Raw genomic sequence first — 14,258 nt, 5'->3', positions numbered from 1 at the left:
AGCGTATCATAAGGGATTCAATGTACACTAAAAAATATGAGGAAATAATTGATTAACCTGGAAGCTTTATACTATAAACAGACAAAAACAAATTCAAATTTTAAGATAAAGCCAATGATGTTTAAAAAACAATGGGGAAATGTAGGAAATTGGATATAACTGGAATTGCTGAGTATTGCAGAAGTGGCAATTAATAGCTAAAAGTAGCTGGGAGAAAATGTAACAGAAGCATTTCATTATTTAATTTGAAGACTAAAAGCAAAAAGCAAAATGCCAGTGTTCTACAAAGACAAAATAGACTCTAGCCGACATCTGCTCCTCAGATGGCAATATCAAGTCTCAACGATTGGCTTGATCCTTCTTCCATTGAAAGCAAGGGCCAAAATCCCATTAACAACAAAAGGAGGAGAAATTGGATGAAGGTAATTGATACTGTGATGACTCTGCTGAGCAGCAAATTCACTGCCTTTTTTCCTTTCCTCAAGGAGCGACTGAGAAACATAGGTCAGCAGGAAGGAAGCTCATTTGGGAGGAATCCAGCAAAAGCAGGCAGTCTGAGAGCTGGGACAGGGAGACTGGGTGACTAATGGAAAGGTAGCAAGCCGTGGCTGGCAGGGTTCCAGCAACATCAGGATTCAGGGTGAGCAGCCTATAAACAAGGGCCAGGAGGTAACCATTATAACTGGATGACATAGCAGGAGTCAGCAAAGAGTGCTGGAAACAGGGAAGTTTGAGTGGAGATCTGTAGGATAAGAAGAGAGGCAAGCCCCTGATCCTTAGGGCCAGTGAGTTCTTGAAAGTGTTTTCTTGCTGCTTGTGTTGTTTGTTTGTTTTTAGTTTGCGGGATCTGGTAGAGGACAGTGTGCTGTTAGAGAAGCAGAGCCTTTGATTGCAGCAGAGCCCTGATTTGGGGGTAGGGCTTCCCTGATTAGGGGGCCTATGGAGGCAGCCAAGCAGCCAGCCAGCGGCACAGGAGCCAGCAAACTTCTGGGAACAGGGGAGTTTGAATGAGAGTTTGGAAGGGAAGTTTGGGGGAAGGAATATGTGCTGTTCTGTTTTTGTTTTGTGTGTGTGTTTTTCTTTTTTCTTCTTGACAGGAGCTTAGGAGGGAAGGCTGTGACAGCTACAGAGGCAGCGGTGGTAGTGACTCCAGCAATAGAAGCGACAATGAAGATGACTGGATGTGGAAGATGTGGCATGTACTTTATCCTGGAGTCGGTACCAGGTAAGTGCTTCATTTGTATGAAGTGCTGCCTGCTGGAGCCGATGGAAGAGAAGATCTGAGGTTTGGAAATTGTTTAACATTTTCATGCATGACCTTGGCACAAAAAGTGGGAGTATGCTAATAAAATTTGCAGTTGACACAAAGTTGAGAGGTATTGCCAATATGGAGGAGGACCAGATTATCATACAAGAAGACCTGGAGGATCTTGAAAACTGTTGTAATAGAAATGGGATGAAATTTAATATTGCAAAGCATAAGGTCATGCACTTACGGACAAACAACAAGAATTTTCGCTATAAGCTGGGGACATACCAGTTGGAAGAAGCAGAGGAAGAGAAAGACCTGTCTGCATTGGTTGATCACAGGATGGTGGAGTCACCGATGTGATGCAGTTGTGAAAAAGGCTAATGCAATCCTAGGATGCATCAGGTGAGGTATTTCCAGTGGAGATAGGGAAGTGTTATTGCCATTACATAAGGTACTGGTGAGACCTCATCTGGAATACTGTGTGCAATGCTGGTCTCCCAGGTTTAAGAAAGATTAATTCAAACTGGAACGGGTGCAGAGAAGGACTAGTAGGATGATCAATGGAATGGAAAACCTACCTTATGAGAGGAGACTCAAAGTGTTTGCCTTGTTCAGCCTAACCAAACGAAGGCTGAGGGGGAATATGATTGCTCTTTATAAATACATCAGAGAGATAAATACTAGAGAGAGAGAGAAATTATTTAAATTAAGTGCCAATATTGACACTAGAACAGGTGGATATAAACCGGCCTTTAATAACTTTAGGTTTGAAATTAGACAAAGGTTTTTAAGCATCAGAGGCGTGAAGTTCCGGAATAGCCTTCAAAGGGGAGCAGTGGGAGCAAAAAAACCTAACTAGCTCCAAGACTTAGTCTGATAAATTTATGGAGGGGATTGCATGATGAGATTACCTACAATGCCATGTGGCCCATCTGTGACTACCTGTAGAAAAAATACCCAATGGTCAGAGATGGGCCACTAGATGGGGAGAGCTCTGAGTTACTACAGAGAATTCTTTTCCAGGTGTCTGGCTGGTGGGTCTTGCCCACACACTCAGGATTCAACTGATTGCCATATTTGGAGTCGGGAATGAATTTTTCCACAGGTTAGCTTGACAGAGACCCTGGGTTGGTTTTTTTTTTTTTTTTTTTTGCCTTTCTCTGCAGCATGGGGCCTGGGTCACTTGCTAGTTTAAAGTAGTGTAAATGATGGATTCTCTATAACTTGACATATTTAAATCATGATTTGAGGACTTTAGTAACTCAGCCAGAGATTATGGGTCTCTTATAGGATGGCTTGGTTGAGGTTCTGTGGCCTGTGAGGTGCAGAGAGTCAGACTTGATGTCATAGTCGGCCCTTCTGGCCTTAACAGCTAAAAGGCTATCAGACATAAAGAAACTGCACTGGGACCCCAACAAGATCACTCGCAATGGGACTGAGCACTGCCCATGGAGCCTACGGACCAATATTCATTTGCCTTTAAGAGTTGGGTGGATTAAAAGGGGCAGCCTGACTTCCAGGCTATTGAAGACTCATAAAGCATGGTTACGTTTCTAGATTTGGTTGAAAAAGTAGAGGAGAGGTGAAGTGATGAAAGAGATGCAAATTTTGCAGGCTTTGCAACAGATCCATTTTTCTTAGTAGAAATATTTATCAAAAATAGATTTTGGATAAAAAAAAGATACATGATTTTTCTTTAAATTATGGAAGTCAACAGTCTTTCATGAAATTTGTTTTAGGAAAAGGACCTTTGAAAAAATTAGATTCAAAAATTTGGCCAGCTGTACTTGGACCCTGTACCAAAGTGACCCTGGGGGGTGAGGTCGGGGGGGTCAGGATGCTTTAAGAACTAGAGTGTTGTGTTTAATTGACTAAAGAACTGAGCCTATAGGGTATAGCTACCATTTCTTTCTGCCAGCCCTAGTAAATCTCTTCCTTCTAGTTAGGCATCTGAGTGCTTAGTGTGACCCCAGTAGATACTACAGCCTAGAGGAGTTGAAGTACTGACAGTGCCTGCCTTGGTAGTAGATTCATTACAATATGATTTTTTTATTGTAAAAAAATGGTAAAATTGTACCTTAGAGATGGGAACTAATATACCATATGGTCATCAAAGAGAAATAGAAGAGAAGGGAGCCTCCATCAGATGTCAAAGTTAAATCAAAATCAATTGTTTTTTCAGCACTGAGGGGGTTTTTTTAAAAGCAGATTTGTGTGACTGAATCCTGGAAGTATCAGTCAGTTAGATCAGTGGTTTTCAACCAGGGATAGGTATACCCCTGGGGAGTAAGCGTGGTCTTCCAGGGGGTACATCAACTCCTCTAGATATTTGCCTAGTTTTACAACAGGCTACATAAAAAGCACTAGCAAAGTCAGTACAAACTAACATTTCATACAGACATAATTGATTTATTTTATAATTACATGGTAAAATGAGAAAGTCAGCAATTTGTCAGTAATAGTGTGCTGTGACACTTTTGTATTTTTCTGTCTGATTTTGTAAGCAAGTAGTTTTTAAGTGAGGTGAACTTTGGGGTATGCTAGACAAATCAGACTCCTGAAAGGGGTACAGTAGTCTGGAAAGGTTGAGGTCCACCATTGTCTCTCTCTTTTTTTTTTTTTTTTCGGACTTGGCCTGTAGGAGTGTCACTGCACCGAGCTCTCTAAATTGTTCTCATTATTTTACGTCTTGCTGTTAAGTGTTTTGTGATGATTGGGGTGTGTGGGCTGTTTCTTTGAGCTAAACCCTGAGAGTAAAAAGGGCTTCTAAAGAGAAGGAATCATATCCTAAGTCAATCAAACACTATTGTGATTACTGATTAGAAGGAATCTGTAAAACAATTATTTTTGCAAATGTGACCTTTTAAAGTTTTATTCACACGCGTGTCTGTTGTCTACTTGAGATCAGTGATTCTTTCAGTAGAATGGGGAAGTATCACCTCTGTTTTAGTGTCTGGGTAAGGTCTGATTCTGATCAGTGCACGTTTGACTTACTTCTTTGAGAACTGTGGGTTCTCAGCACCGTTCAGGTTTAGGCCATTGTATTAATTTCCATACGTCTTTATAGATAAGTATAGTATCTAGAAGAGATGAGTAGGTGTATGTTTAAAGTACATATAATGTGAGTAGTTCTGAACAAAGTATCTAGAGAATTATTTATCTTCAACTTTGTGCATAGCAAGGAATAGAGACAAATGGACAAGGATCTCTCTCACTTACACACACACACACACACACACACACACACACACACACACACACACTCTGCATTGTTTTGAAAATTGTGTCCTTCGACTTGTTTCACACATCTGCAGAGTAATAGTATATTTCTGAAGTAGTTTATGAAATGAACAACTTCACAAAACACGGTATAATGAGTCTTAAGTGTAAAATTGCAATGAATTGAACTACTAGCAAAGGGAAACATAGCTACTTTTTAACACAAATTTGTTATTAAATAGCATATGACACCTTGGGTATCTAGATTACTTAATGTCAGCTTAGGTGGTGATTAGATGGTTTGAAATAATTACTTGAAAATTTACAGAAGGCTGATCCTGCTGTCAGTGAAATCAGCAAAACTTTCAATGAGTTAAATTGGAGACAGAGACTGGACCCTAATTTATGCTTATCATGTAGTGGCATTAGTGACATGCAGAAAACATTGTTGCACTTTCTATTAAAATGAACAATAATAAATCAGACCAGGAAAATCTTCTTATGTTTCATTATTTTAACTTGCTAATTTTCAAGGGAAAAAAATGGGCACCTTTTTAGATAACCATTTTTTCTGTTTAAACGGAATAAACACTTAGGCTGTAAGATCTTTGAGGCAGGGACCACCTTTTACTGTTGCTTGTACAGAGACAACCATCCTGGGGTCCTAATCATTGACTGGGGCTTCTAGGTGCTACCACAATGCAAATTATAAATAGTAAACAGAAAAAGTTTCTCTTAGAATCTGTCTGGATCTGATTCAAGACTGGATGAATCATTTATAGATATTCAGAGGAATAAATCTGAACTCCAGTGACCACTCTCCCATGTCCGCAGTCTCCACTAATTTGTTTAACTGCTGCTAAAAATAGCAGTCATCTGCCAGTTACAGCAAGATGTGTAGAAAAATTTTAATTGCATGACAATGTAAACACAGTTGTTTAAAGAATGAACACAATATTATGATTACTTAATGTACAGTCCTCAGTGAAGACCAGGAGCCTACTGGGCTAGGTCCTGTCCAAACATGTGAAGAGCTTATGATTGAAGAAGCTAAGTGACATATGAAACATGGGGGAAGAATGATAAAGATTGAGATATAATATGGCAAACTCCTCTGGCTTCAAGTGACAAGTCAGTGCCTCAGAGACCACCAGTTGCCAGAGAACTTCATGGCCTTTCTTTAAAAGGAAGAGGCCTCATTTCTTGAAGAACCTTCAGAGAATTCTGGGTTCTATAAGAAAACTCTTCCAGACTCCAGAAACTAACTCCAAGAAATCTTTTGAAGGTGCCTCAGCCATCTCTCTGGTGGTGAGACTGAATGGAATAACCCTTGTCAAAGGGCTTATGTTAAGTAATTAACTCTCTTTCATAACAGAAAAACGCCTGTGCTTTGAAGGATGAGCAGATGGCTAACTGAATAGAGTCAGAGGTTTGGGGATCATGTCCCCCAGTTCCATGTGCAGAGGAAATCCTCAGCACATGCAAGGAGGCTCTGCCATTTCCTTAATGCCTTCTTTCCCAGGGCCACAATGCCACCCACCTCCACAATGGGTGGGAAGACTTGATGGGGCTGGTCTGGTGGCGATTGGAACAGCCCCAGTTGAACAGGGGAGAACACATGCTGGGGGATGCAGGGTCTCTAGCCCCTTATTGGCTATCTAGGGAAGGAAGGTTGCTGATTGGTCCTTGGCCCTTCCCTTTCATTAATTTAAACTCTCACCTGGGCCATGTGGAGCCTCATTTTGTGCTGTTCCAGCAGCCCCACCCCATTCTGGTAGCCTCAGAGCTGTGTTTTGCAGATGCTGCAGGTCTGACTGATTGCCTGATTTGGGGAATAGGGAGGAATACCTTTCTTTCCATAGGGGCCAAATTGGCATAGAGCTGGGAAATTTTTATGCCTTCCTTGCCGCATCCTGGAGAAGTTAAGTTAAACAGGATTTAATAATTAGTGATAGTACTTGGTAAGGATATTAGTTTGTCACAACTTGCAGCCAGTTTCCGGTGTGATTAAAAGGAACAGTTCCTAGAAGTAAAAGACCTGAGATTTTACTCATAGACCTTGTGTACATGGGATAGGGGAAGTCTTGGTGGCCTTTGCAAGGCTAAGATTCCTCCTCTTAATATCTCTCATGGGGGTGGGTGGTAGGATTCATACTAAGCTGAGTCCTAGGGGTAGGCTGAAGAGAAGCTTTCCTGAGTTATGGGTTATATGGTAGAAGCCCTGTAGCCTCTGCACTGGAACCACTTAAAATGCGTGGTAGGTGAGACTATGGGTGACAGGGCTGGTAGAGTCCCTCCCTTGTCTTAAGTTTGATAAAGTTGAGGCCTCCCGCCTAAAATCCATCCCTGTTTGTCCTCCTCTGCTGCCCTGTCTACACCAAAGGGGCCCATCTGCTGTGCTGGGATACTGTGTGGAGTGAGGGGGCTGGAAGTGGATGTAGTGAAAGAGTGGATGGGCTGTCATATATTGGCCCCCATTGCCCCTTGCATTACCTCTAATGGGCTGATGTAAATTAGAAAGGGCTTCTGAAGGGCACTGTAGAAGCTACTCAAATTGTCAGTTATATTAGATCAACTGGATCTGAATAGGGTGGCAGATTTTGCCCCTTAGGTTTTGCCAGTGTTTGGCTACACGAGAATCAAACCTGCCCCTACCTATTAGTAAAAACTCAGACTGATTTGCTTTGCAGTAATACTTAATATTTTGGCCTGCCAATCTTTGATCCTTTACAATATTTTTAGTAACTTCAAAGAAAAAAATGCATGGCATTTCTTGTTTTCTTCACCATTTCCTGCCATCCATTCAACTGTGTTGTACATGTGGGAATTTTAAATAAAGAGAATTTAAAAATCTCTAAGTTTGCAGAATGCTTAGCACAGCAAGGTCTTGATCCTGTTTGGGACTGCTACCCATTATTGTAATATGAACAATAATTTTAGCAAAACATGGTTCCTGAACCATAACTTCAGCTTTTTGATGGTTTGGATGTCTGGAGCTTGAAGCTTCAATCCTTTTTGTAGCTGATTCCAAATGAACATATAATTTATAATCTTTTAAAGTAAACCATTTTTTATTATCGCTGTCTGAAAATACATCTCTTATATTCAAGCTCAGAGATTCAGCCGGTGGTGAACAATACAGTGCTTTCAGTAATGCGTTGTTACTATTGTACAAGGGGCATATTCTGAAGATTTAAGCAGTGGCTGTGTTACCATGGCAGTAATCATTCGACCAGTGCTGCTTTTCTGAAAGCTTTCTCATCTTTTTTCCTCTAACCCATTAATACCTAAACAAGCAGGAATCTTTTCAAAATGTCCAATTTTAAAATTATCATATTGGCTTTTTTCTTTCCAACCACAGTTCCCACCTTTCGCAGTTGAGTGTTGGCCTGTCAGTAGTGTTCTCCTAATTGCAAATGCAAAAGTTGTTTTACATACAATGAATGATTGAGATGATGTTGATGCCATAGTTGCTTTTCACTTTGCCAGGCTTTTAAAGCATATTTTCAACTAGATCATACATTATTGGACAATGTGCTTACCCTGGGAAAAATGTGCACCAGAATAATTTATGGTGGGTCTTGATCTCACAAAATACAAGGAACATGCTGTCCTCCTAACAGGAATGTGATGTTTTCACTGACATACAATGGGAATAAGGCTGAACATGGTTCACTTCAGTGGCTGTGTGATTGGACCCCTGTCTTTCAGTTCTGCAATGGCTTTGCACCTGCTTTTGGGTGTATTGATTATTGATAAAACAATAAGGAGCCAGTTCTGTCACACTCACTCATGCTGATTAGTATCTTACTCCACACTAAGGGCCCTGATCAGGACCAATTGAAGCCAATGGGAGTTTTTCCGTCGACTTCAGTGGCTGCTGAATCAGGTCTATAGTTCTGTTGATTTTAAATGTGTTAGATTCTAGCTAACCCTTCCCATGTGGTGGGAGAGAAAAAGGAGACTCCCTTTGACTTGTGGAGCCAGTAGAAAGATTGCAGGCCCTATACTCAGTCAATGGGGCTGCCCACGGGCAGAGAGGTCCACCTGCGCGGATGCAATTGCAGGATCAGGGCCTAAATAGGAATGGACAATCTAAAGCTAAGTAGACTCAGCTGTATATTTCAAATACTTCCAGCACTCTTCCACCACTAAAGTGGTGTAAAGTGGTAGAACACCATAAATAAGAGAGAGTAATTATAAGGTTAGTTGCCTGCTGTCAGCTTACCACAATAGTGTTGAAGGGCAAAAAAAGACTGACCACTGCCATAAGCTTGAAAAGCACACTTGTACTTTATTGTGAGTGCTGCAAATTACCCATATCTTAGCTTGTGTTGCCAGAAAGAAAAGTACATTGTTTCCTGCTGCATTTATTATTCAATCAGGCACACTTATTTACACTTTGTTATAATACAAGAGCAAGGGGACTACCGCTTATTTAAATTAAAAAATGATTACAAAGGAAATAATATGTGTTATATATTTCCTCTTTATTTTAGACAGGGCTGGTAGCGCTGCCTATTAAGGTTGCCTGACACTTCCCATTATAGGACCCTGTTTTCAGTTGTTTATAACTTTGCTGAACTTTAAAACTTGGGGGTGAAATTTTCTAAGTCAGGTTCCACAGAGACCTGTAATTAAAGAGCGTGTCATGCAGCTGCACCAGGGTGGAGAATTAAGGTTACATAGACAAACGCAATACTGGCATTTTTTGACTTGTGAATGCTTGACTTGGCAAGTGTATTGTTCTTTTAATGCAGCTTTTTTGTGTTGGATATTTTTTACGTCACATGAATAAATCTACCAATGAAGTTTGGGAGTAATTAAAAAAAAAATTACATTACTCATCAAACTCTAGATTGTGCTGTGGTCCTACATTGCCCTTCACTAAGACCCACCATTCCCTTGTGCAGCACCTTAGGATGTGTGTGTGTGTGTGTGTGTGCGCGCGCGAGAGAGAGAGCAAAACAAAATGTCTCAATGTCCAATCCACTCTACCCTGCTCCTGAGAAAGTGGGTGGGAAGAGCCCTTCCTCTTAAACCATCAAGCAGAATTGGCTGAACTGGAAGTGACAAAGCATTCTGCATTTTGTAAACGGCTGGTGCAACAACCTCTCTTCCTCCATTCCTGCAGAGACAGGGAGGTCCAGAGGAGTTCTATCTGGATGTTTCTGAACCACAATTGTTTCCTGGTGCTTGTCCTGGGCAGTGCTGCCCGATACACATTGTACTTTAGGTTCAGCCCTGTCTCTCTGTACCAGATTCTGATACCCTTGTTTATGTTAACCTCACTAAGACTATGAGAGTGAGATGCTTCTAAGTGGGAGTGAGGTGACAGAACCTCGCCCAAAGAAATTAAGAAAATACAGTTTTTGTTTATTATATATTTTATTTTTCTAGGGGCAAATCCAATGTGCTAGACACTGCCCAGCAGAAGTCATTCACATTCTGACTTCAGAGTAGCAGCCGTGTTAGTCTGTATTCGCAAAAAAAAAAGGAGTACAAGTAGCACCTTAGAGACTAACCAATTTATTTGCTCAAATTTATATGCTCAAATAAATTGGTTAGTCTCTAAGGTGCCACTAGTACTCCTTTTCATTCTGACTTCAAAAGTTCCTGTTGCCTTTGTACATTGCAATCATAATATACAGTGAATGTTGCTGTGTATTAAACTATTGAATGGACTTTACAATAGAGATTAGATATGAAAATAAAAATTATACTCTCAGCCTTAACACTGGTAAATAGCTTTGTGACATTTATTAGATTTTTTTCTTAAGTTTTTGTACACCATTACTCCAGGAGAAACATTATGAATCGAGGGGAAAACGTCAGAGTAAAACCTTGCCTTTATACAACTTACATTTTCAGCCAAATTCGACCTACCTTCAAAGCCACAAATATTTGTCAATTCATATATATAACTTCTCTGGCAACAGGGTTTTCCCCCCAAACATTACAACATTGTGTTAGGGGCTGATCCAGCACCCACTGAGGTCAATGGTAAATCTTCTGAGCAACACTGGCTGTCTTTCTGGAAAATATGTTTTAGTCAGCCACAAGTTATTGGGCTTAATACAGGAGTATCTGTGTGAAACTCGATGGCCTGTTGTACAGGAGGTCAGACTCCATGATCTAATGCTTCCCTCTGGCCTTAAATTCTAGGAAAGGATTGAGCAGTTTGGGTGAAATCCTGGCCCGGTTACAGTTGCTGGAAGCTTTGGCATTGGTTTTTAAATGAGAACAGGGCTTCACTTCTAATGCATAAGGAACTGAAAAGGAAACTGGCTTAAAAGCAAGGCTGACTAAACAGTTTTTTCTTTGTTCGGACTCAGAGAAAAGCAAAATGAAAATCTGCAGTATAAATAGGGAACGGGAAAAAAGGAGACTATTAAAATTACGGTCAGTGTAATAGTCTAAGTTGGTGTTGGAAGGGGCTTGCCGCTTTTCATTGTGAAAGCAGATGGTTGTTGATTTGCTCCCCAAGTACAGGGAAGTAGAAATTGCACTTCTGTGATCCAGCTCTGTGATTCACCACCCCCTACGGGAGGGCAGGAGGTATTTCAGGGTTCTGCTAATGTAAATCGCTTTAAAGTCTGGTCTAATCTCCATAGGAGCCCAAGAGGCAGAGGCTTCCTGGGAGATGTGGTGACTCTATGTGTCTCCTACCCACCTCATTCACAGTCCCTTAGCCAGCTTGTGTGAGGCTGAGCTGTCTCTTGCAGAGAGCTTTGTTTTTCCTAATTTCACTGCCTTCCAGTTTGTTTCTAGGGGAAGAATAAGATGGTTTTATAACTTATAGAACACTTTGTGTTATAGCTCCTAGGTAAAGTGGCTGACCTCAGTTGCCATGCCCACTGAAGTACTCAAGCTAACAGTCACCCTTTTAAAGGAGGTTGGAGGCAGGGTATTTTCAGTTAAATCTACTTGAATCTGGAGTTAGCTTATTCCCTTGGTCCACTGTATTTGCTGACCTTCAGACCATGCTGCAAAGCATATACCTTCTCTTCCAAGCTTGTCCTGGAATAAGGGCTGAGTGGATGGTACTGGATGTTGAGAAAATCTCTTGGTTTGGAGGATTTCACATACTGGACACTGCTCCTAAAATTTTTGTTTACTTCTGTACATGTGCCCAGAGCAGTAAATGAATACTTTAAATGACAGTTCTTTATATAAACATGAGTAATGGGGGGCGGAGGGGAGAGGAAGGCAAATCCAGAAGTGTATTGAATGGGATGTTCCCAGTGTGAGTGAGACTGAGAGTTGATAGAGCTAGAGAGTTGATAGGCCTGATTCTCTGCTGTGCCCAGCTCTTGTTAAGTGCAGTTTCTCTGATTCTCTGCCTGATTCTCATTCTCTGATGCACGTTAGCTTGGGGGCTGCTCTAACCTACGCCAGCTCAGAATTCCATTCATCAGCTGGAGATGGCTGGAATGCTTTAAGTGGGTTCCCTAGTCCAACTCAAACCCTGTTTAACCAAAGGTTTTAGCTGGCATCCCAAGTGAAGGGGGTTATATTGTATGTCCTCTCTGATGGACTGCAACCTTGTCATAGTGGAGAGGCTTGCGTGGGCTAAAGGCTCTCAAAGCTATATCGTCCAGAGCTTTCATACTCCTGGTAGGGTCCCCCTTGGCGAGCAGGTCTGAGGCGAGGCTCCTGAGTAACCGTGGTCCAAACTTCAAAAGACCCCAATGGTGGATCGGGCGCATATAGAGGACCTTCTAGTACTCTGCAGCTGTGAAGGTGGATAAGGGCTGCAGCAGGAGGGAGGCCCCTGGTTGTCTTGGATCTCCTTGCCACTGGGTCAGGGTTTTCTTCCTGACAAGTTTTGTGCGGTTACTGCCTGTGCACCAGTTTCCTCATGTTAAAAGATTTCACATGCAGGCCTCTGCCAAAGGGTTCACACCCGCACAAAGTCCTGCGGTGATGGGCGAGTGGCAGGGAAGACAGGAGCAGTGATCTCTGGGAGTCTTTAGTCACAAATCTGCATGCAGGTGGCAGCTGTGCGATGGTCATTTTGTGCGTGGTTGAGACAGAAGTGCATTTCAGCAGCAGCAGCTGTGACTGAGCAGGCCTTTTCAGGATCTCCTCTGCTCACCCCAAATCAGCAGGGAGCTAGAAAAGGTGCCCCAAACATAGGCTGTCTCACACTCTTCTGACTGGATGGCTGTATCCAGTGAGATCACTCATCCTCCACAGCTGAAACAAGAGATATAAGACAATGAATTTCACCACCTGGAATGTCCACACCCTTATGAACCCTCAGCACAGTGAATGCCCAGAAAGTAGAACTGCCATCATTGCCAGAGAACTGGTGAGACTCAATATTGACATTGCAGCTCTAAGTGAGGCCCACCAGACCAATGAGGGCCAATTAAAAGAGGATGGAGGTGGCTACACCTTCTTTTGGAAAGGAAAGCCACCTGAAGAGAGAGACAGTCACGGGATTGGCTTTGCCATCAAAAATAAGATTGCCAGTCAGCTTTTGAAGCTTCCTGTGGGGATCAACAAGCGTCTCATAACTCTTCGGCTCAAGCTTAGCAACAACCAATATGCCACGGTCATCAGTGCATATGCCCCAACACTCGATGACGAGAAAGACAATAAGGAGCAGTTTTATAAAACTCTTGATGCAGTCCTCACAACCACACCTAAGGCAGACAAACTCATCCTCCTGGGAGATTTCAATGCCAGAGTCAGACGGGATTCCCAGCTCTGGAGAGGCAAAATAGGCAAAGAAGGGGTGGGAAATGTAAACCCCAATGGTATTCTCCTCCTCAGCAAATGTGTGGAGCATGACCTGCTCATCACAAATACCATCTTCAGGCAGAGAAACAAATTTAAGACCACCTGGAAACATTCTCGGTCCAAACACTGGCACCACCTTGACTATGTTATAGTAAAAGCCTGAGGGGTATAAACTTTATACAGGGTAAAACAGATTTATTTGGGGTTTGGACCCCATTGGGAGTTGGCCATCTGAACTGGCCAGGAGCATAGGTGCTGGAACTAGGGGTGCAGGAGGTACTGCAGCACCCTGTGGCTTGAAGTGGTTTCCATTGTATACAGTGTTTACAGTTTGGTTCAATGGTTCACTATAAAAATTGTTCCAGCAGCCCTGCCCAGGAGAGGGCTGGACAGTGCAGAATACAAGTTTGGGGGAAATTTTGAGACTTGGAGTTTGTTGGAGTCACCCTGCAAGTAGTAACTGCTGGGCTGCTGGAAGCCAGAGTGTGGCTGGTGTTTGCTAATAAGCTGCTGGTGTCAGAGATGCTGGACCAGGACTGTGGCTATACACAGACACTCAGGGTGTGACCTCCATGCTGTTTGTGAGCAGGCACAAATTGGGAACTACAAGAGCAAAACATTGTGCGGCACCCAAGGTTGCAGGGCAGGTGGTAACAACATTTCCCTGGCATGTGCTAGTGGTATTAGTGGTTCATTTCCTCCCTTCCATGGAAACTCCATATGCTAGCTTGGAACAGCAATCTCCAGGCAAATTGCCTCCCAGACCTGTAAGCATATTTTCAGCCAATTTCTGCTGTAACAAACTCCAGGTGGTTCTTTAGGTTCAATGGCAGTACAAGTCTGCTTTGTCTGTCTTCATAGCTAACCAAACCCCTCCATTCAGCAATATGTAGAGGGGTGCTCATTAGCAGAAACTCCTCTCTGGCATAGATTGCTGGATCTCCTCCACGGGACTGGAAAGCCACTACTTTTCCATTCTGGTCCCTTGAAAACTACTATGTTCCCTAAATGACGGCCAGCCTTCAAAAAAGAAGTGACA

This window comes from Chelonia mydas, chromosome 1 (assembly GCF_015237465.2).
Source record: "Chelonia mydas isolate rCheMyd1 chromosome 1, rCheMyd1.pri.v2, whole genome shotgun sequence".
Classification (NCBI taxonomy): domain Eukaryota; kingdom Metazoa; phylum Chordata; order Testudines; family Cheloniidae; genus Chelonia; species Chelonia mydas.
The sequence above is the reverse complement of the archived record's forward strand: the minus strand, read 5'-3'. Positions refer to the sequence as shown.